The sequence below is a fragment of the Crotalus tigris genome, unplaced genomic scaffold (genome assembly GCF_016545835.1).
Source record: "Crotalus tigris isolate CLP2741 ecotype Arizona unplaced genomic scaffold, ASM1654583v1 scf7180000017611.44802233496:7321179, whole genome shotgun sequence".
Classification (NCBI taxonomy): Eukaryota; Metazoa; Chordata; class Lepidosauria; order Squamata; family Viperidae; genus Crotalus; species Crotalus tigris.
The window spans coordinates 3693420-3717089 of NW_024096511.1; the positions used below are offsets into that span (position 1 = coordinate 3693420).

Here is a 23670-nt window from a genome sequence, read left to right on the forward strand (position 1 = left end):
ATTAAACCTGCTGAGGCTATTGTCATTAAAATCATTAAAAGCCATTGTAGCATCAGAGTGAAAGAGGAACTGGTTTGCATGTCTCCTATGTAACTTCAGAGGCTCACAATTTTTAAAAGTAAAAGTTGCTGCTGCTTCTGGAGAAAAGCAGGGTCAGTGTTGGAGAACATTCTTACCATTCTTTCTGAGATTTTCTAAACCCTAGGGAAAACAGAAATGTGGAGAAAACACATAAGCTGTGTTGACTCAACTGCAAGTGAAAATTTTGCCAAGATGTATGCTGTTGAGAAGTAATTGCTTTGCTCTTCTATGGTTCAAACAACAGCAATGGTTTGGTTAAGTAAGAATGACTGTGCTAAGCACCATGGGCAGTATCATGCTATTCAGTTTGAAAATTGATATGAGAAATGACATTTTGGAAGGCCCATCAGATAAAATGAAACTGAATTAATTCTTAACTGATGTGTAACAACCCCCCCCCCTTTTAATATAAAAAGAGTTTGTTGATTTCTTTAAGGCCACAGTGGGCAATCTTAACCTGCCAGATGTTGGACTGCATCAGTCATTATCCAACATCCATGACCATGGTGTTAGGACTTAGGTGTTTTGTAACATCAAATACTAAATACATTTTTGCAGAGGAGTTCATAATTTTAAGAGGTAAAGTGATTCATTTTGTGTTTAAAAATCTATGCAATTTAATTTGCTCTTACTTCACATCAATTTATCTCATCGTTTTAGCTGATATGATACATGATTATTTTAATCCTTTAGGTATATGAAAAACAAATTGCTATCCATGTGTATCTATGTACATATATATTTATACTAAACAGAAAATGTTGAAAATTGGGCCAGTATATACTTCAAATTTTGCAAAAGAGCATAGATGTAAATGCTATGGGAGCTAAGTGACCTTGAACAGTGAAACATTTTTTAAAATATGTATGATATAATAATTTTAAAGTATAAATGGAATATAGAAATAAATAAGATTAATCCAGGTGGGTTCCAAAAGAAATTTGGGGACTTTCCCACATTTGGTAGGTTTCTGAAATACGAAGGGAACAGGGCACTGGATGAAATTGTTGTAGAAGTTGGGAAGTTGAGCTTCAGCCATTCCAAAATGGGGTAATACAGAGCCTGGCTCTATGTCCTTTGTTACTTAACATCTATTTCAAACTTACTTGTCCATCAGAGTAAGGTGTATCAGTATGCTAAAGATAGTCAACTGTTTATGGCCATCCTAGCCAATCTGTGGATGCTATAGAACAGAGGTTCCCAACCTTTTGGGCATCAGGGACTGGTTCTGTGGAGAAAAGTTTTTCTGTGGACTGGAGAGTGTGTGGGTTTGTGTGCTGCCTGCACACAGATGGAGCTTTGCTTGTTTGTGCGGTTGCTGGCATGCCACAGCCCTGTACCGGTCCACGGACTGGGGGTTGGGGACCTCTGCTATAGAAGTCCTGAATTGGTGTCCAGAAGTGAAAGGAACATGTGTGAGGCAAAATGAGTTCAAATAATTCCTACCAAAAAAGAGTTGTAAGAATCCAGCTGTATGATAGGGTTGCATACCACCAATACTTGTTTGTGACTTGAGCATCCTCCTGGATTCATCAGTGGAAGCCATGGTGCCTTTGCTCAGCTACAGCTGGGGTATCACTTTGGACCAAGATGTTCAAGGGACATGCCCTGATCCTCACAGAACTAAACTATTTCATCATATTCTACACAGGAGTATCTCTGAATACAAAATGGAAACTACAATTGATCCAAAATTTGGTGGCTAGATTGATAGCTAGGGAAATTTGCTATTGTAGAATTATATTTATTCTTAGATCTACAAGTTACCAATACTCTACATACAATTCAAAATGCTGGTTGGCTATTTCTAAACCCTGGCACCAGGATATACTCAGAATTGTCTTACCGAAGGCATTCTGCCCATCAGAAATGTCCTATGGAGAATCCTGCTCCCTCTTGCACCCACCACAGATTGGTGGAGTTCAGACAAAATGTCAAACCCTTTTAATAAGACTCACTGCCCCTGCCTTAGAAATATAGCTGGTCCCAATTTTCCTTTTATTCAGAAAAACATTTTATGATTATTTTTTAATGTGTGCCAGTGTGTTCACAGAAAAAAGTGTCAATAAAGGTTATCTTATTTATTGACTGGATTTCAAGATACCAGAGTCCAGATTTCAAGATACCAGAGTCCAGAAAGGGCAGCTTATAACACGTAGGTCATTATTGTATTAAAATTAATTTTATATAATTTTCCCCTTTTGAATTTTGTGAATCATTCAAAATCCTAGTGATTGAGATGACCTCCTGGAACCAACGAAACTAAAAATATTAAGTGAGCTAACAAAGATTGCTGATTCATCCCCATTTGGTGAAAGTATCTCATGTGGCTGCGTTTCTAGTCATCCCGAGGGCAATGCATATGGGATACGACAGATGACATAAGGCAAGCGACATTAAAAGCTCCCGACCCAAGAAAACTCAGTCTCCGCGTTGTATCCCGAATTTGCCTCCTGCCTAAAATTTGCAATAAACGATTTGGCAGGAAAAAGGAACCAATGAGCATTTTAAATCGCCAATTCACTTAGAGCAGCTTGTTTATCCCCCCCCCCCCGTGCATTTCTCGTCCCCAGAACAGAAACAATAACCCGAAGACAGCAGCACGCGCCCCACGGGCCTGAAGGCGCGGTTCTTCAAACTTCAGTCTGCGATTGCTGGGCGTGGCTAGAAAAAAAGTAGGAGGGAGGCAAGCAATTGGCCATGCTTGTGATTGATGGGCCACGGGGAAAAAAACCCCAAGAGGCATAGGTGGGGTCGAGAGCTGTCCTAAGATCTTGATTGGCTTAGAGACGCAAAGGGGGCGTGTTCCAGGAGGAGGCAGTTTAGGGCTGGGGTGGGGCTGACGGCCTCGGCCAGGGAATTTCAATTTTGAGTCAGACTGAAAGAGACGGTGCGCGGGGACGAGCAGGCGGAAGGCAGGTAGGGAGCGATCAGCGCGGGCAGTTAGAGCGAGTCTGCCTGTCCGCTCTGCTTTGGCGGGCTCGGGCGCGAGCAAAAGGTGGCGGGCTGAGCGCGGGGCTCGGCGTCAGACGCCTTCTCTTCCCTGCAGGGGCTCGGAGTGGGGAAGCGTGAGGCGGGCAGCGGGGCACCGAGTGAGCGGGAGAGGCGGAGCGCGGAAGGCTCTGGGTTTCCCCTTCCTTCTTCGAGCGCCGGAGGTGAATGGAGGTCTGTTGGTTCTGCTCCCCGGGCAGCTGTTAACTGCCCTGACGGAGGTGCGGCTCCCGTTCATTTTCAGCCCTAGGCTTGGACAGCGGCTTGTGGCGAGCGCTGCTTCTGCTCCGCTTTCTGCCCCTCTTTCCCGCCGGGTCGCCTCCTTGTCCTCTGGGCCAGACCGGTGATGTAGTTCGGCGCCGCCTCCGCCTCCGCGAAAGTCATCCCGGGCTGAGAGGAAGATTGGGGGCGGCAGCAACTCCGCCAGGAAGACGCTTGTCAGCTCGGCCTCGGGAAATTCCTTTCCCTCTTGCCGTGGTCCAGCGGGAGGGGGAGACGGACGACTGGCCCGCACCCTTGGCCGAGCCGGGCTCGCGCTCTTGGCGAGTTGCACCGCAGTCGGTGGGGTGAGATGCAGAGATGCGCGTCGGTCTGGAGACTCTTTTTTTCCCGCTGAGATTGGGAGCGGCAGCTTCACTGCCACTTGCGAAAAAAGCTCCTGCGCCGTCGGAAATTTCCTTTAGTTAAGTTTGTATCCTGGAGCCGGCGCTCGTGTTGTTGCAATCTCCCTCCTTTTACACCTTGCCGTGTGTGTTCAACAAACACCCAAAGTGCGCCCTGGGGCGAGTGAGAGAATGAGCAGCGGCGACACTTTTTTGGAAGTTCGCCCAAAGAATCTCAGGGTCGTAACTTATTAGGGAAGCCGCTGCAAGTAGGAAGTGGGCAGATCTGTCAATTCTGTTTTTACACATTGGAGACAGCTGTTGTGGTTCGTTTTGAGGAGAAAACCACAGGGCAAGATCACCATAAAAATGTTTTTTAAGAGGGAATGCAGGAGTATTCTGTGAACGCAGCTAACATATGAATCATATCGAAGTTATTTTAAAAAATGATATTTCTAACAGTTTTGAAAAATATTACAGTATTTGTGAGGCTTATATCCTCTTTTCTGCAGGAGACCAAGACAGTGTACAGTAGGTAGTGCTCTCTCCCAATTTTCCTCACATTTATCTATGAGATAAATTGGACTGAGAAAATCTATCCACAAAGCTTTGGGTGAAAGTGTGCTTGAATTTAGGCCTCTCCAATTCTACATCTACCATCTTCACAATTATGCATAAATGATTCTCATTAAAAATCTAAAACCCACAGTAACACTCTTATAATGATATTTGTAAGTTTTTCTTTTTGTCCTGATAATCTAAATACTGAGATAGTGGCATTATACCACAGGTTTTATTCAGGATGAATCCAGACATTTTTCTACTGCATGTTTGATAGGACAAATGAAAAACAACAACTTGTCCTTCTCCCTAAAGTAGTGGCACTTGTAAAATCCAAAGTTTAATTTCTGAAATTTAAAAATGAATACTAGGAGGACACATTTGGTATTAGATTATGCTAACGTAAGTCTGAATCAGTATCAGGACATGTACATAGAGAAATGATCACCTAGGATTGTATGCACAATCTCTGCATTGCTTCGGTTAGAAAGTGATAATTCTGGTTTAGGGTAGGTGATATAGGGTAAGTGAGATGGAGAAGACTGAAGTCACTAAGATTTGGGCTCAACCTGATGAAATGTTAGCTTCATACTTTGAAGAGTGAAGACTAATGAATGTTATGTCCCATTTTTTAATCTTACCTAGCTACCGTAATTGTTTTTCATTCATGCAGGCTATTCCAGGCTAGGATGTTGTATGGTATGAGAAAATGTAATGGATGGAATATGAAAGTTGTGATTTGTTTATTTTATAATGTTAATGGGGAAACATTGTTTTGGGATAGTTGATAAAAATGAAAGTTTTAGGCTAGGGTACTATTAAGGATTGTGGAAATACAGATATTTTTTTTTATTCAACAGAGCTCTGTCTAGATTAGCTTCAGTTCTGAATCTCAAAGGATAAACTGAATTCATATCTTTCTGCTGTGACATACTGTAATAGGTACAAATGTAAAATACAAAGGATTTTGTCTTTATTAGCTTGTCTTATATTTTCCTTGTTCGCTTTTTTCAGATAATTTTTCTGTAATTTAAACAATCTTCTGTCCTGGAAAAGGCCCAATGTACATATCTAGGAATATTTTATGTAAGAATGTACTGCACTTTGGTATAGATGTGGCTTGAACACTATATTTCTTTGCCACACCCTTTTTTGTGAATATTTGTCTATCTTGTCTAATGAAACGTTTTTTGAACTTTGATCATAGAATTGCTTTGTAAACTTATAATTATTTTAATGAATATATTATCTCAGTATAGTTTGATTTAGTGGTTTGAAATTTAGTCCAACTTGTTGATCAGTAGTTTTTGGATTAAGCTTAGAACATACTGGAAATAAAACTACAGTCTTAAGTACAATGATTTCAAAATTGTTTTTTTGGGGAAAAGGATTTGATTATTATACAATCATGGTAATAGTTTTTGAACATAAGCAATTTGTGCAGCCATAATTATGAACAATTTTGTCCTCTCTCCTGGGAATTGGTTGAAATTTAGCAAACATACAGCATAGAGACGTAGTGTAACCAGGTAATAGAACAGATAAAAATTGACAAGTGTATTTCAGTTAATGCAAGTTTTATATGTCCAAATTTCTGAAAAGTTAATAATGTCCTGATGTAGTATGAGCTGATCTACATGTAAACAGAAAACTATTGCTGATTTATAGAGATTTTCTAAATCTGTCATAAAATAATATATTTCTAGGAATTATTTCAAAATTTTATAGTACTGAGGTTCCTTCAAGATCTGCAACATATTGATTATGTGTCATCAAGTCAATGTCAACTCTTCCTGACCACATAGATTTTCTCCATGATGATTGTCCCTAACTTTGTTCTTCAGGTCCTCTACCAGTATCTTCAACAGAAGCATTAAAACATTCTTCCAAGTCTACAAATGGGATTTTTTTGTTATGATTGGACTATTATAAGTATTTGGGGTAATTACCTGATTTGGGATGTATGATTGCTTTCCGGGTTAGGGAAAAGTAAACATATTACCTTCCATTGTTTGAACAGGAGGAATAAAATGCCACTCCTTTTGAGACTGTTTACTTTAATTGTCTTACTTTCCCTGTTTATACACAAAGACAATGGAAAGTGTAATGAGGACAGCGAAGCAAAAAAGGATGCCCCCCTTGTGTAGGTGTAATTCTGAAATAAACATATGTAAAGCCATATTGTTCTTTTATTCAACTTTACTGAAACAGAATGTTTCTTTTAAAACCCTAGGGAAGTTTGATTCTTTTATGTTTTAGGAGACATGTCTTTGATTCTTCTAGTTTGAGAAGAAAACAGCTAACCTGCATGTGCTGAGAACCCCAGAGTGCCATTTTGCCCAATCTCAGATGGTCTTTTTACTTTTACCATATGGAATGCTGTCATTTCTGATATTAGTGAGGCATTTATAATGGCGTCTTTAAGTTCCTTAATAAAGTCTGCCTTTTCATAAGAACTTATCTATATGAATGTTGCATGAATAGTTTCCATGTTTTTCTTGTTTCCTCTCCCATCTTTTTAAAATGAATACTATTTTTATTCTGCTTTAAAATACTATATTAAAAAAGTAAAGATTCAAGTTGAGCTTGATTGTGGGTGACTGCATGGACAAATGTGTGTCATTTTCTTGACAGTCATATGAAAATGTTTTGTTATTGTCTTTTCCAAGGTTGCTGATTAGCCTTAACTAATTTGGTGGTCTTTCACTGTCATCCAGAATTACCTAGGTCCTATCTGGGCATATTGTATTGTTACATTTCAAGTTTTCTATTGTAAAACATTCTGACATTTGCAAAAAACGATGCATAAAAATATTAACTGGAATGAAGGTATCCATTCTATTTTTTATAGTATACTTGGTGTTGTCAGAAATCAGAGCAATATTAGATCTCCAGGAGGTGTGTTTTTGATATTTAATTAGAAAATGTAATTTTACATTCTTTGTGATTCTAGCCTTTTTGTGTGTGTGTGGGGTGTGTGTGTGTGTTGCCATCATGATATGCTGTTGAGATTTTATTATAAATGCTATATATTTGTAATCTGTATTTTCCGTCTCATTTTTTACCCTTTTCATTTATTACAAAAATCAATTCAGGATGAGAACAGAATAGCTGTATAATGTATTTCGTAGCATTAGGGACATCTTTCTAGAAATCTATCTTTGCTATCTAATTCTGTTATATAGTATAATAAAAACATATATGCATTTTTAACATAACCTATGTTATTTAGCAAGCAGAGGTTAATTTAATCTGGCCCTTTCAAGGTTTAACTGTTCCCAATGTATTCCCTTTGAGGTGTCTTAGAATTTTTACCTATTTTTTAAACTTATTTCTCACAAGCATGTTATGAGATTTGTTTATTAGATTTATTTCGTCCAAGAATTCAAGGCAGCATACATGACACTTGGCCTGTAATTCTTGACTTTCAAGAAGTTAAAATTAGAATACAGGTAGTCCTTAGAGACATCACCTGGCGTTGATTTAGACCAGCGGTTCTCAACCTGTGGGTCGCAACCCTTTTGGGGGTTGCACGAGCCTTTCACAGAGGTCGCCTAAGACCATCGGAAAACACATATTTCCGATGGTCTTAGGCAGGGCTTGTCAACCGCCTTCTCTCCCCCACCGTGGCGGTACCTCCCTCCCCCCCTCTGCTCCACCTCACTTGCTTGTGGAAAATATGCTGCTTGGCAGCAGTCTGCACGAACTCTACCAAATGTGTCCTGCAGGGGGCGCATGAAGAGCGCAGGCGCAGAGCAAGACCCTGCCCTCCCCAGAGACTCATTGTGCAGCAACCGGATTGACTTCTTCTCGTGCACGCAGGTCAACGAAGGGGAGGCCGCCGCAGCACCCAACTCCTGTGCCCGTCAGCTGGCGACCCCTGAACTTGCACTTGTCAGCTGGGAGGTCTGGTGATGGCCACCAGTCTCCTTTGCCACCCCACCTGTCCTCGACTCCTCCTCCAGCCGTTCATGTTGAGCCTGCCGGGGCTGGACAGGGAGGGAAGGAGGAAGGGACTCCTCTCCTAAGCTTCAAAGCACGATCGGCTTCCCAAGGGCTCCACAATCCTCACAAAAGTGTGGGGGGAGAAGCAAAGGGGGTGAGAAAGCTTGTGGCGGGCTTGAAGGAGCATCTGTCAGCATTGGTGATGAGAAATTCCCCACAAACCCAGGGAAGGGGTGGAGAAAAGGAGCCCTCTTTGGGAGGAAACCGCCAACTTCTTCTCCTTGGCTTTGCGCTCTTCTGTTCCTCAGCAGCCAGGCTGCCAAGCCTCTGCTGGCTGGAAGGACTATCTATATTTTCCCATTTTTTCCTTTTTTTGGGGGGTCTAGTTTTTGATACCCTCCGGCCAGCTGGATGAGGGGTTGGGGGTCACCACAACATGAGGAACTGTATTAAACGGTCACGGCATTAGGAAGGTTGAGAACCACTGATTTAGATTATAGATGGGTGAAAGTGGAAATCCACATGTTGCATTGCTTGAACTATCTTCTAAGGAAAGATGACTGAGAAATGTGTTATCATTATCTTTATATATGCACAAAGTAATGTTGGGTTTTTAAAATATTTTTTGAAGTAGATTGAATCTGATTTTCAGGAAACCTAGTAGTAGGCCTGCAATCTAACCTTTGCCTTTTTCATATGTATTCCAAATGGCAGCATCATACTTGTCAGCATAGTGCTGTATGATCAGAAAGCTGTTCTTTTGTTTCCTGTTGATGGTTTGTTTCCTTTGTCTTGCATAAGTAGTTTTTTTAAACATTTGAGATACGCTACTCACATTATGATTATTTTTCTTTATTCAGCAAGTGTTGAAACTGATGACAGTGCACATTTGTGGAACGCACAGATATAAGTTGCTGTGTATTTAAATAAACTGCTTATGGATTACATCTTGCGTTTGCATTAGAAAAATCAAAAGTAGGGAAGTTGAGAAACAGTTTCTGAGATACTTCTACTGGAACAAGATATATTCTTCTTTGCTTTTGCACTTTCCTGTGCTGTCTGGAAAAACTACTTGGGTGCATTGTGGCAGTTGTTAATGAGTAACATAGTTGTTAAAGGAATCTGGCTTTCCCATTGAATTTACTTGCCAGAAGATTGCAAAAGGTGATCACATGATCCTGGGACACTGCAACCATCATAAATATGAACCAGTTGTCAAACATCCAAATTTTGATCATATTACCATGGAGATGGTACAGCAGTTGATAAGTGTGAAAATGGTCATAAATCACTTTTTTCAGTGCCATTGTAACTTTGAATTGTCACTAAATGAATGGTTGTAAGTCAAGGACTACATGTGGTTTTATACTGTATACGTAGATTTGTATCTAATAACCAGTCATTCTTTTTATATAGTTAAATTCAAAATTTGTATATTCATCACTGTTGCATGCACTTTTTTTTCAATAAATTACTTCCTATAATTGCATGTAATTCAAAAGGAACCCAAGTCAGGCTATTCCTGAGGTGATGCTAGTTAATTCTGGAGACATGAAAAAAACTAATGGTCCCTTTTGGGGTGACAGCTATTGTTGTTTACCAAAGAATTTTGCTGGATGATTGGAGGGGTAATCCAAACTGCCAGATAATGATGTACTCTGTATACAGTAAGTACTAAATGCTGGTGGTGAGTGTGTACATATACTAAGAGTTGCATGCTTACCAGTTCTATAGCAATATGAATAACAATCTGCTTGTCCCATTTATTTATTTTGCAATTTTATTCAAATTTTAATGGGAAATAATCCATAAGTGGAAAAATTTATAATGCAAAAAGAAAAATTCAAGTACAGATTTGCAAGTGTTCTTTTATATATTTATCAGTTCCTTTATATATAAAGTGTTTATATATTTATGAATGGATTGCAATACATTCATTTTTAATGGAAATGTGTATGTTGAATAAGCAATCTGAATGACAATAATATTGAGTAAGGAATGTAAACAATGTTAGCATTATTGTAAACAGCTCAGAGGGTGCTGTAAAACACTATGGAGTGGTATATAAGTCTAAGTGCTATTGCTGTTATGTCTTTTTGAATAGCTGCATTGCTATTGGTTGTGAGTGACGAATCTTTAAAAAGATCCATGAAATTGTATTTCAATAAAAGAAAAAATAAGCACATGACTGAACAGGCTTTACTGAAAGTAATTTATCAGGGCATTTACATCTTATCTAAATTTTAGAGATTTGTTTTTTTTAGATTCAGCAGAAATATGGATGAAGTGACCATGTTGACACAGCATGCTTAGATTTTCAAACATTTTCACCAGAGCTTAAGAAAATGTAATGTTCATGGAATTGCAAAAATTTCTTGGAGAAATTTGATTTGATTTATACTGTTTCTTTACATTTGGAGTCCTAGTAGACAATCACTTAAATATAAGCCAGCAGTGTGCCACAGGTGCCAAAAAGCCAATGCAGTCCTAGGCTGTATTAACAGAGGGATAGAATCAACATCACGTGAAGTGTTAATACCATTTTATAATGCCCTTAGAAGACCGCAGTTGGAAAATTGCATCCAATTTTGGTTGCCATGATGTAAAAAAGATGTTGAGACTCTAGAAGGAACGCAGAGAACAACAAAAATGATTAGGGAACTGGAAGATAAAACATTTGAAGATTGGTTGCAAGAATTGGGTGTGTTTAGTTTAATGAAAAGAAGGGACTAGGAGTAACATGATAGCAGTGTTCCATTATCTCAGGGGCTGCCGCAAAGAAAGGGGGTCAATGTATTCTCCAAAGCACCTGAAGGCGGAACAAGAAATAATGGATGGAAACTAATAAAAAATCAGAACCAACCAAGAACTAAGGAGAAATTTCCTGATAGTTGGAACAATTAATCAATGGAATGATTTGCCTCCAGAAGTTGTGGGTTCTCCAACTGGAGGTTTCTATGAAGAGATTGGACAACTATTTGTCTAAAATGTTATAGAGTTTCCTGCTTGAGCAGGAGGTTGGACTAGAAGACCTCCAAGGTCTCTTCTAATTGTTATTCTGTTGTTTTGTATCTTTAAGTATTCTAATCAACTGGAGATAATAACCCTCAGAGCAAATTTGTGGTATGAGGATAAAGGAAAATCAAGAGTGTCAAATTGTATTAATGGTTATTTACTTACGTAATATTAAATGTAGCTACCATATACCAATTATAAACATACTCATGAATAAGCCATAACTGAGGAATCTGAAAGCTATTTAGTTTAAATTTTAGGTGTCGCCATTTTCAAGCAAAGATGTTCTTTTACTATATATAAAATAAGATAAGTGTGTTAAAAATTTTCAAAAGTTCTGATTATTGTTGTCTATTTCATAGATTTTACTCCAGGATTTAGTTGGTTTTTCAATCTAATACTTTAATTTTTTGGAAGAACTTTTGATTTAACTCCTGAAGTACTCTTGAGAGATACAACCCGACTAAAATCTTTAGCATACTGCCACAGGATATAGATTACAGGCTTGAAATTCTTAATGTGAAAAGTGTTTGACAAGGTTGGGAAAACCTGAAAATTTAGATATTTTGCATTGAGATATTGCACAACTGCAAACATTTTTTTCTAGAAGGAAAATGTAATCATCTAAGGACATCATGTTGATGTTCATTAGAGTTTCTGAAATGCTGAAAAGGAAAAGAGCCATCTGTAGGAAATGGAAGAAAGAACCTATAACAAAAGGAAGATACAAGGCAGTCTCTGGAAATGATAAGGATCGGAACAATTAAAATGCAGAACTGAACTGAAGCTTTTATGAAATGTCCCAAACAACAAAAAAGTATTTTCCTTTTTTTTTTAGTTATGAAAGAAACCCAAAAGAAGGCAAATAGACTGACAGAAGAAAGGGATGAATTGGTAACAGATGACAAGACAGAACATCTTGTTTTATATTTTATAGCTTAGATGCAAAATGAACTCCTAGGTTTCCATCATTATGTCTGTAGTGAAAGGGTGGTTCAACGTAGGGTGGACAAAGAAAGATTAAAAAAATATTTAGCTAATTCTAATGAATTCAAGTATCCCGAGCCAGATGAAATGTATCCTAAGATTCAGAAAGAATTAGCAGAGGTTAGCACAGAACCAGCATCTGTGATGCTGTGATGGTGCAGTGGTTAGAATGCAGCAGGCTAATTCTGCTGACAGCCAGCAGTTCGATTCTCACCAGCTCAAGATTGACTAAGCCTTCCGTCCTTTTGAGGTCAGTAAAATGAGGACCCAGATTCTGGGGGCCATATGCTGACTCTGTAAATTGCTTAGAGAGGGTTGTAAAGCATTATGAAGTGGTATATAAGTGCTATTGCTAGTGCTGTCTGTACTGGTTAAGAACTCATTGAGAACTGGCAAAATTCCCAGACTGGAGGAGAACAAATTTTCTCCACATGTGCAAAAACACAGAAGGGACAGAAAATTGCAAACCTGTCAGCTTGATTTCTGTACAGTGCAAGGTTTTTGAGCAGATTAAGGAGTGTGTTAATAAACACTTGGATAGTAATGCAGCAATGAACAATAGCCAATATGGTCTGGTCACAATAAATAATGCTGGACTACTGTAGGTTATCTCCCTTTTGACAGAATTGCTAATTTAATTAATTGGGGGACTGCTATAGACGTATGTATTTCCTAGGATTATATGCTGCTTCAATTCTGAAGGCATCTGTATGGCTAGCACTCCTATAATAAGAATGTTAAAATCAAAATGAGAATAATCCAGCACCAGGGCAAAATCCATAATGAAGGCCCATTACTCAAAGTTCCACTTCCAGTACTCTCTTGATAACTGTCCTAAAACCTAATAGCATGGGATTTGATCTTGAGAAATACATTGCTTCAAATGAATGAGAGCAGCAGGGAGAATACATGGCTTCTTATTAGTCTTTAAAAGAGTGGTTCTCAACCTTCCTAATGCCGCGACCCTTTAATACAGTTCCTCATGTTGTGGTGACCCCCAACCTCCCATCCAGCTGGCCGGGGGGTATCAAAAACTTGACCAAAAAAAGAGAGGAAAAAATGGGAAAGTATAGGTAGTCCTTGACTTACAATTCGCTTAGTGACTGTTTGAAGTTACAACAGCACTGAAAAAGTGAATTATGATCATTTTTCACACTTATGATTATTGCAGCATCCCCAGGGTCATGTGATTTACATTCGGATGCTTGACAACTGATTCATACTTATGACGTTCACAGTGTCCCAGGCTCATGTGATCAATGGCCAGGGGGCGTGGCCAGCTGATCACTCAGGTTGCAGAGTGCCTGTGGGGGGGAATCTGTGGGTCTCTGGGATGGGACTGGGGTGGGTGCCTGCCTTCCCTCCCTTCTCTCCCCTTGTCCCTTCCTTCCTTCTTTTCTTCCTTTCCTTCACCTTCCTCTTAGTCTCTTCCTCCTTCCCTCCCTCTCCCATTGTCCCTTCCTTCTTTTCTTCCTTTCCTTCACCTCCCTTAGTCTATTCCTCCTTCCCTCCCTCTTTCCCATTGTCCCTTCCCTCTTTCCTTCCTTTCCTTCACCTCCTTCTAAGTCTCTTTCTCCTTCCCTCCCTCTCTCCCATTGTCCCTTCCTTCCTTTCCTTCACCTCCCTTAGTCTCTTCCTCTTTCCCTTCCTCTTTCCCATTGTTCCTTCCTTCTTTCCTTCTTTTCCTTCACCTCCTTCTTAGTCTCTTCCTCCTTCCCTCCCTTCCCTCCCTCCTTCCCCATTGTCCCTTCTTTCTGTCCCCTCCCTCTTAGTCTCTTCCTCCTTCCCTCCCTCTCTCTCTCCCCTTGTCCCTCCCTTCCTTCCTTCCTTCCCTCCCTCCCTTCTATTGTTCCTTCCTTCCTTCCCTCTCTCATTGTCCCTTACTTCCCTCAATCTTCCCTCAATCTTTGTCCCTTCTTTCCTCCCCTCCTCCGTGCCCAGGAAGGGACAAGGGGAGGGAAGGAGGGACAAAGAGGGAGGTGAAGGAAAAGAAGGAAGGAAGGAAGGAGGGGACAATGGGAGAGGGAGGGAAGGAGGAAGAGACCAAAAGGGAGGGAAGGAAAGGAAGTTCCAGCCAGCAGAGGCTTGGCAGCCGAGGAACAGAAGAGCGCAAAGCCAAGGAGAAAAAGTTGGCGGTTTCATCCCAAAGAGGGCTCCTTTTCTCCACCCCTTCCCTGGGTTTGTGGGGAATTTCTCATCACCAATGCTGACAGGTGCTCCTTCGAGCCCGTCACAAGTTTTTTCGCCCCCTTTGCTTCTCGCCCCCCCACTTTTGTGAGGATTGTGGCGCCCTTGGGAAGCCGATCGTGCTTTGAAGCTTAGGAGAGGAGTCCCTTCCTCCTTCCCTCCCTCTCTCCCTGTCAAGCCCCGGCAGCTCAACATGAACGGCTGGAGGAGGAGTTGAGGACAGGCGGGGTGGCAAAGGAGACTGGTGGCCGTCACCAGACTTCCCGGCTGACAAGCGCAAGTTCAGGGGTTGCCAGCTCTCGGGCACAGGAGTTGGGTTCTGCAGCGGCCTCCCCTTCGCTGACCTGCGTGCACGAGAAAAAGTCAATCCGGTTGCTACACAATGAGTCTCTGGGGAGGGCGGGGTCTTGCTCTGCGCCTGCGCTCTTCATGCGCCCCCTGCAGGGCAAAATGGGAGGGAGGCACCGCCGCGGGGGGGGGAAGAGAAGGCAGTTGACAAGCCCTGCCTAAGACCATTGGAAATATGTGTTTTCCGGTGGTCTTAGGCGACCCCTGTGAAAGGCTCGTGCGGCCCCCAAAAGGGTCGCGACCCACAGGTTGAGAACAGCTGCTTTTAAGAGTAGCAACCTGGAGGGAACCTATCCTTTTTAATTTTATTGGGCCTGTAGAGGGTGACAACCATCACTTTCAGTTGTATCCAGAAACAGTTTATGATGTAAAGATGTAGATGCTCCTATCATAACACAGGTAGCTGAATTCTTGACCATTTGAAGTTTCTGGATAGTCTTAAAATAACTTACTAAATGAAGGCATAACTGGAAACAAGGCTTTGCAATCCAAGAATGGTCATTATTGATGCACCAGAGAATCTTCATAAATTTCTCATAATCTATAGAAAATATGGGCAACAGACAGATAATTATTTCCTTTTCCTCAGGCAAGGACAAGGGGAAAATTCTTATTTCTAAATAGCATCTGATCAGAGATGGAACTTTCTGCCTGTCTTGCAAGGCTTTAGAAAGGCCCTAAACGTTATTGGAAGAAAAATTCAGAAGAGTTCCTATTTTTCAGCAACACTGAGACGTCCTCTGAGAAATTTCATCCCTGTGCTATAGTCAAGATTTAAAACAGCCTTCATGTAAACTGCTTGGTGCAGTGTGATCTTGGGAGGTCTTTTGGTTAAAAAAAAAAAATGAGTTTCTGTACTCACAATATTTACTTTGTACAATACTGCACTTTCAGTTAAAGCACATTCCCAAGAATTGTGTTTGTTGCTTTGGAAGATTAATATGAAAACCTGACCAGCATTCCTCAGCTAGTATAGTATTGGAACAGCAAGTACTATATTTAGTTTAAAAATCACTTTTATATATTTCTTTTAAAAATACCATCGATCCATTGAAAACATCAGAATAAAATATCAGATACCTTACTCACTGGCGACAGATGATGTCCGCCTGTGTTTTCTTGTAGGTATTAAACAGGAATGGAAACAGCACTGATCTCTGTGTCACCCCACAAACTAAGGACTAAGGTTGATCAACACCAATTGGTATTGGCCCTGAAGAGAATTAGCACAACACAGTGACACCCCTTCTCAATCTCTGGTACCAATCCAGAAGGTTTCCCTGGTCAGTGGTATTAAAATCCACCAAGAGATCAAGAGCTAGGATGGATGCATTATCTCCATTCTTCTCCTGCCAGAAATCATCGAAAATTGCAATCAATGCGATGTCTGGACCTGAAACCTGACTGGAAAGAGTCCATATAATCCAGGATTCATCAACCACTACATTCACAATCTTCCTTAAAAAAGAAGGTTGGACATCAGTTGGTGTAGTGGGGCCCAGCAATAGCTTCTTGTGGAGAGAGAGAACCCTCCTTGACATGGATCTAATGAGCAGATGGCTGAGCTTGCTGTCATAAGGGCACTGAATGACCTCGGATAGGCCCATAGCTGCCGTAATGGACATGAACTCGTAAGCCACTTAGGGCTCTACTCTCAGAGAAGGCAGGATGAAATCTTCCAGGAGTATAAGCCTATTGAATCGCCCTGCCAACCCTGATATGTAGTTGAGAAACTCAAATGAAGAGACTGCCACACAGCAGAGAGGACGGTACAGTAGCAGTACTATATAATTATAAATATTACCTATCAACCAGAACCTCTTAGAAATAATAGATATATTTCCATATCTGAGTATAACAAACAGTAAATTTTTCTCATAGTTTGAAATATCTTTCCATATTTCAAAAAGTATCCTTTAGATTATTTGAAAATGTAACAGATGGGTTGATTTTTTTCTGTCATTGCAATATAGTAAAGCATCTTATACCATTAATCTAAGAATAAAATTCCCTGCTTCCTATTCTGTGTTATATAAATGTTCTTGTTGTAATTAGTATATAAACCACAACTCTTCATATTTTTTTATTGTCTTCTAGATTTTCAACAAAGTAATTATGGGTTTATTTTGATTTCCTAACTTATGATTTTATCTATTTCTGCAAATACTAAATTGCAATAGTTTTTAATCTTTAGGTATATCCACCACCATTTTAGATATCAAACAAGTAGATCAAAATATATTATGTATGAAATGTATCAGCCTGCATTCATGCAGATAGTCATTGACTTACAAGCTGTCACTTAGTGATTATTCAAAGTTATGACATCCCTTCCAAAACCTGGTTCTAATCTTCCAACAGCCAGAGCCCCTCCCTATGCTCATGTAATCACATTTTGGACAATCATCAATTGGCCCTGATGTGGTCACATGACCACAATTTACAACATTTTTTTTCCTGAAAACTGATATTTACTTTCGGTTTTGGCCAAAATTCCCCATAGCAAACAATGGATTTGCTTTATAACCCCAGATTTGTTTAATGACCACCACAAAAATAATAAAATTGGATTGGTTATGTGAGTAACCCACTTTATGCTTAATGGGCAGTCTACATTATGATTGTAAGTCAAGAATTGTAGTGAATTTTTCATATTCATGAGATGCAATTGAGTGTTTGCACTTTGAAAATGGCTGGATATGCTGATATCAAATTAAATGAAAAATTCATTTTTGATGGTAGAGATTAAAAATTAATGATAAAATTGTTTTAATAATTACAAAAGAAAATATATTTATTTTCTTATGCCTGTTATATATGCTATTTAAGTCAGGGTATAAATGTAATAGTCTCTAAGGCTTCTTAAGACATTTTCATATATTGTTGTTAGTTTTGGATCTTAGATTGCCCTATTTCTCTTTTCTTTCACAGTCTTCAGGATGTGATTAGAAACATTCTATTTTACTTTCAACTAATTTGTAATTTTGTCTGAAACAGAAATTGCCATTTTAATTATGAATCTCCAAATGGTCTGGATTAGAATTAGAAACCATGTGTTGATCTTTGCTGTTTTGGACAAAACATAATTTAACTACATTATTTCATAGTTTGTTGTTTAATTCAATTGAAAATAGAGGACAATACTTTTGATTTAAAAGCTGAGTTTAATTGCCTATTTCAAAATATATAAAAACAATTCATTTGGAATTCATTATTGTTGCGTTACCAATACATCTCAATATATATGGAAACTATGTAGAAAGAAAATATATTGAGGAGAGTTGGAGAAAATTTTAGATTAAAAGTAAAGATTAAATTGGGTGCCTTTAATTTTGGAAGAATATATTTCAAAGAATAAATACCAGTTTCAAACAAATAGTTTAATCTAAATCCAGCAATTCAGCATTTTATTGAACAGCTCTGGATTTTATTTTTTCTTAAAGGCAATGGTGTAATCTTTTCAAAGCAGGCTGACCTTATGTGGACATGTTCTTAATTTTATAAGATCTATGTTTTAATATAAATTTTCATGTCCAATATAATGTTGATGTTATTATGCCTATATTGTAATCATCCCATGTTTAATAGAAAAGGCTACAGGTTCATAAGCCAGCCAATATTATCAACCATACTGGCATGAATGAGAGATGTAACCCAGCACATTTAAGAAAATGAAATGCATCCTGAATAATTAGATAAAAATCAACATTTTATCCAACAACTTTGTGTTTTTAAGGCTTTGTCTCTAGCATAGAAATCAATTTTCAATAAAATAGCATTTGTCATGGCAGTTTATAAGACATAGTAAAACATCCCCCATGTTTTACTTTCACAGAGTAAAAATATAAAATAAAAAACAACTAATTCAGAGTAATTGTTTTTATTTTTTATTTTATATTTTTACTGTGGAAGTATTAAAATGTATTCCATACATGGGGATGTTTTAAAATGTACATAATTACAATCCTCCAAGATAAAAATGGATGCAACAAGCTACCCACTACATCCTCTTCAGAAAAACTCCATCTTGAGTAGCTTGTAGAATGTTAAAAGAAATGGGGCAAACCTTTATTCATTTATCATACTATTGCCATCCATCTCACTAATAGCTACTCTATTAGGGTAACTGTAATAGTGACTATATAAAGGTATACAACAATCAAATAAAATCAAAAATTCATAAAACAATCATTATAAAATATTTTTAAAGTATCTTTACTAAAAGAATATATTATTAAAAATTAATATAAACCACCAACCTTGTTCTAAGAGAAGACTACCCCACAGAGAATTGACTCCAAATGAAAACCATTCTCTTTTCAGAGGTAGAGTTAATACACTTGGACCAAAATTGTCTGAAATTTTGGCATGGTAAAATAAGAGCTTTTTAGCAAAGCATATGACTTTTGGCATGTGACTAGCAGTTAACTGTGAACTAGTTAAAATATGAAACAGCAGCAATAACAAATATGAGTTAGCTAGAGGCAAATACAAGGAGGCAAGATTCATATAGCTTTGTTGAAATGAAAAGAAGAAAATGAGTATTTCTAGATCAGCGGTTCTCAACCTGTGGATTGGGACCCCATTTAGGGTCGAATGACCATTTCATGGGGGTTGCCAAACAACACAGTCCGCCATTTTTCCCCCTTTTCCTTAGCTGTGCTACTCCCTTTTATTCTATTGGCTTTTGAAAGCCAATAAAATAGACTTTCTTGAATAGAGTCTAATTCTATTGGCTTTCAAAAGCCAATAGGAATTGTTCAGGCTGCCTCTGCCCTGCTGAGCCTGCCAAAAGTCCCATTCTGCAAACAGTGCTGCAAGTTGTCTGCAGTGAAGGCGAGCTGTCTGGAAGTTTCCACCCCTCCCTGCTGAGCAACTACTAAAAATGTAAGTAAAAGAGGGCCAGGGGTGGGAGGTGGGAGGCCGGCGGGCACAGGGATAGTTGCTGGCGCGTGTGGGGCCCAGCAGGTGCCTTACCTCCCTTGGGCTGGGCCAGCTGGTGGCCCAGCCGGTGGTCGGCCTGCGCCGTCTCTGCCGCTTGCCAGCTACGCCTCGGCCGGCGCAGAGGGCGGCACCACGCATGTGTGGCGCTCCCAGGCAGGGAAAGTCCTCGACTTATGACCGGTTGGGGGTCACGGCATTAAAAAGGTTGAGAACCACTGTTCTAGATATTTATGTGGTTTAAGAGAGATATATTTTTGCAGGTTGTGATTGTTGCTGCTTATCTTGGGAAAAAAAACCTGTGACTGCGGTTCATGGTTCAAATTAAACAGTAATTGGATTTGCTTGGTTTAGGCTTAATGTATACTATAACTCCAGTTATTGTGATTTGTAAACCATTGTATGTGTCTTTGCTCAATGCATAACCCAGCCACTGGGGTCCATTTAACAGTAGTTAAGGAAAGAAAAAAATGGTGATCTTAATGAGGGCTCTTGTGTGAGAACTGGTATTATTACACATACGAGTTCAGTTTTAACACAGCAGTGTTATTTTGCATTTTTCACTTTAAAAAAACATAGTGACCTTTCTTTACTCTCCTTGTTTGTACCTGAATATAAAGTGAAGTGTAAGTTGTACAGAATATGTAAAAGTCACTATAAATCAAACTATGAAGTACCTTTCTAGTCCTCTCTCATGTTAAACATAACAGATTGTTTTTGACCCTTTTGGTCAGAATTTTAATTTACCACCACAGCCTCCTCTGAGCATGAATATGACCTTACATTCTTTCAGCCTTTTGCTTTGCAGCTGTGCTGGCCAACAGCCATGCTGGCCAGCTATCATGGGAGCTGTAGTAGAGCAAGAGAAGGAAACAGATTGCAAATTTGAACTAAATTTGAGGAATGTTAAGATCTTCAAAAGTTATGCTTTAAAAGATAAAGGAGCTTTGGCTTATGTATTAAACACATGCAGAGAGATAGAACAACACCATAGAACTGCACCATATTTAGTTTTTGGTATTCTAGGAATTAGTATTTACTGCAACGGTGGGAAATCTGTGACCCTCCCAGTGTTGCAGTTTCATTTCTTAGTGTCTCTAACCCAATTTTTCTTAACCTTGAAGATGTATGAACTTGAGAATTCTGGGGATTGAAATCCACACGTCTTCAAATTGCCAAGGTTGAGAAACACTGCTCTGAATGCTGACTGTGTCACAGATAATTAGGGTTTGGCTAAATACCATCTATAGGATAATACCATTTATAGAACTAAAAGTTTCTCATTCCTGTAAGATGGTGTGTACATTTATGAATAATATACATAGTCATTACCTTTTTCTTTTTGGCATGGGAAGGATCTAATTTAGTAGAAGGGGCATTGTCTTTACCTGAACGCCTTTTCTCAGCACGGAGATGGAGAATCCACTAATGGGTTAACTCTGCCTTCTTGCCCATTAGACCAAGTCAGCCAAATTTGCCATGCCCATCCTTGGGTGACCACTCCCCATTCTTGATGAGGGCGAAGCGGCTGACTGCAGTTCGACGTGTTGGCTCCCTGTTTCCTGATATGACCTAGTTATTCTTAAGGATGGGAGTGGATTCTCCATCTCCATGCTGAGAAAAGGCGTTCAGGTAAGACAACGTCCCTTCTCCAGCACTGGAGATGGAGAATCCACTAATGGGACATATCAAAGCCTCACTGTCCCAATTGGGGGGGGGGAACCAGAGAGGCCGCTGCCACATCTCACGTGATTACCTGCTGGAGAACCCTCCTTCCAAAGGAGGCGTCCGCGGATGCGAAGTGGTCTATCTTGTAGTTTCAGATGAACGGAGAGGGCGAAGACCATGTCACTGCCCTGCAAACCTCCTTGATAGAGGCCCGAGTGGCCCACGCTGCGGAGGTTGCAGCACTGCGATGGAATGTGCTGTGATCTGCCCTGGTGCTGGTAGGGACAGAGATTGATATGCTTCCGCAATGCAAGCCCTGATCCACTTGCTTATAGTTGAGGCAGACACCTTCTGCCCACTAGAGGCATGGAATGAGACAAAGAGGGCCTCTGACTTGCGGAAGGGCGCCGTTCACTTGATATAGTATCGCAGCACCCTATGAACGTCCAGTGTGTGCCATTGTCGTTCCAGGGCATGGGACGGATTGGGGCAAAAGTCCGGTAGGACGATCTCTCGGGCCCTATGGAACGTGGAGTTGACCTTTGGAACGAAAGTTGGGTCCAATCGAAGGACCACACAGTTTTGCTGAAAGGAGCAGAGGTCCCCCCTGACCGACAGTGCCGCGAGTTCAGATATGCACTGGCCGAGGTGACCACGACCAGGAAAGTTACCTTGAAGGACAAGTCCCTCAGAATACAAGACTTGATGGGCTCGAATGGTGCCTTGGTGAGGGCCCGGAGGACCCGTGGTAATTCCCAGGTGGGGTACCTGTGGACTTAGGGTGGTTTTGTGTCGGTGGCTCCATTGAGGAAGGCGCGGATCCTAGGGTGTTGTGCCAAGGGGACTGAGTTGGTGCATGTAAGTAAAGTGGATAGCGCCGTGATCTGTCTGCGGATGGTATTGGGAGCGAGGCCCTTGTCCAGACCATCAAGCAAATATTCTAGGATGTTTGGGACTGTCAGGTTCGAGGCATCAAGTAGCCGTCTTTCGCACCAACTGCAGAAGTTCCTCCATGTGGAGTCATAGATGCGGTTTGTCGCCGGTTGATGGGATGCCTGAATCATGGAAATTACTCTTGACGTGTATGATTCCCCGCTCAAGATCCAGCGTTCAATTGCCAGGCGGCTAACTGAAGCCATTGGGGTTCTGGATGTTTTAGAGCTCCCTGGCTGAGTGATATTTGGTCTGGGGGAATCCTCCATGGGGGTGATCTGGAGAGATTCACCAGGTCCGCGAACCATGGTCTTTGTGGCCAATGTGGGGCCACAAGTATGACCTCCACCCGTTCCTGTAGTATCTTGTGGATGGTTGCCGGGATCAACGGAAGGGGAGGAAATGCGTAAAGTAGACCCCCCGGCCATGAGCAACATAGGGCGTCCGCTCCCTCTCCTCCTGGCGATGGGAACCTTGAGAAGAACCTCAGTAGTTGGGCGTTCGCCGGAGACTTGAACAGGTCTACTACTGGCTGTCCGAACTTCCTATGTCCGCGAATAGGTCTGGATGCAGACCCCATTCGGCGTGGTCCACGGTTGATCTACTTAGGAAGTCCGCTTGTCTGTTCGCTACGCTGAGATGTGTTCGGTTGTGATGGTAGTGAGGTTTGCCTCTGCCCAGGATCACAAGGCTTGGGCCTCGGACATGAGGGATCTGGACTGAGTGCCCCCGTCAGTTCATGTGTGTCTTTGCTGACACATTGTCTGTGAGGACTAGGACATGTTGTCTCGCTACCCTGTTGTGGAAGTGGTGAAGGGCCAAGTGTATGGTCCTTAACTCCAACCAATTGATGTTGTGTTCCATATCCGCCTGGGACCATTGTCCCTGTGCCCACTGAGACTGCAGATGCGCTCCTCAGCCAAACACACCGTCGTGTGAGCCTGTCGGGTTCCTTGAAAAGTGACCCTCTGGCTACTGCTGGTGATGCCCACCATTTGAGTGACCATAAGGTTTCGGGTGGGACCCTTACTCGCCTGTTGGAAGAGCTGAGTCTCAGCCTCTGGAATGGAAGGAGAAACCATTGGAGTTCCCTGGATTGTAGCCTGGCCCAAGGAACTATTGCAATGCATGAGCCGAGCTGGCGCAGCAGTTAGAGTGCAGTACTGCAGGCCACTTTAGCCGACTGTGTTCATCAGGTCAGCGGTTCAAATCTCACCGGCTCAAGGTTGACTCAGCCTTCCATCCTTCCGGGGTAGGTAAAATAAGGACCCAGATTGTTGGAGGCAATGTAAATATATATATATATATATATATATATACATTGCTTACTGGTGTACACCGCTTAGAGAGTGCTTGCACTTAAAGCGGTATATAAGTCTCATAAATAAATAAATAAATAAATAAATAAATC

At 40.7% G+C, this 23670-nt stretch overlaps 1 protein-coding gene across 2 annotated transcripts in view; it reads left to right on the top strand.

The window, feature by feature from the left end:
• The first annotated feature begins 2863 nt into the window (after positions 1–2863).
• The window catches only part of EPB41L2 (erythrocyte membrane protein band 4.1 like 2), an 89467-nt gene continuing 68660 nt past the window's right edge, over positions 2864–23670 (top strand). The window contains exon 1 of one of the 2 annotated variants that reach the window (XM_039324340.1): positions 2864–3000. The gene's annotated coding sequence lies outside the window, so the exon portion shown is untranslated. Of the gene's footprint in view, positions 3001–3272; positions 3294–23670 lie in introns of those variants that run through there. The other variant, XM_039324348.1, reaches the window with a different exon arrangement.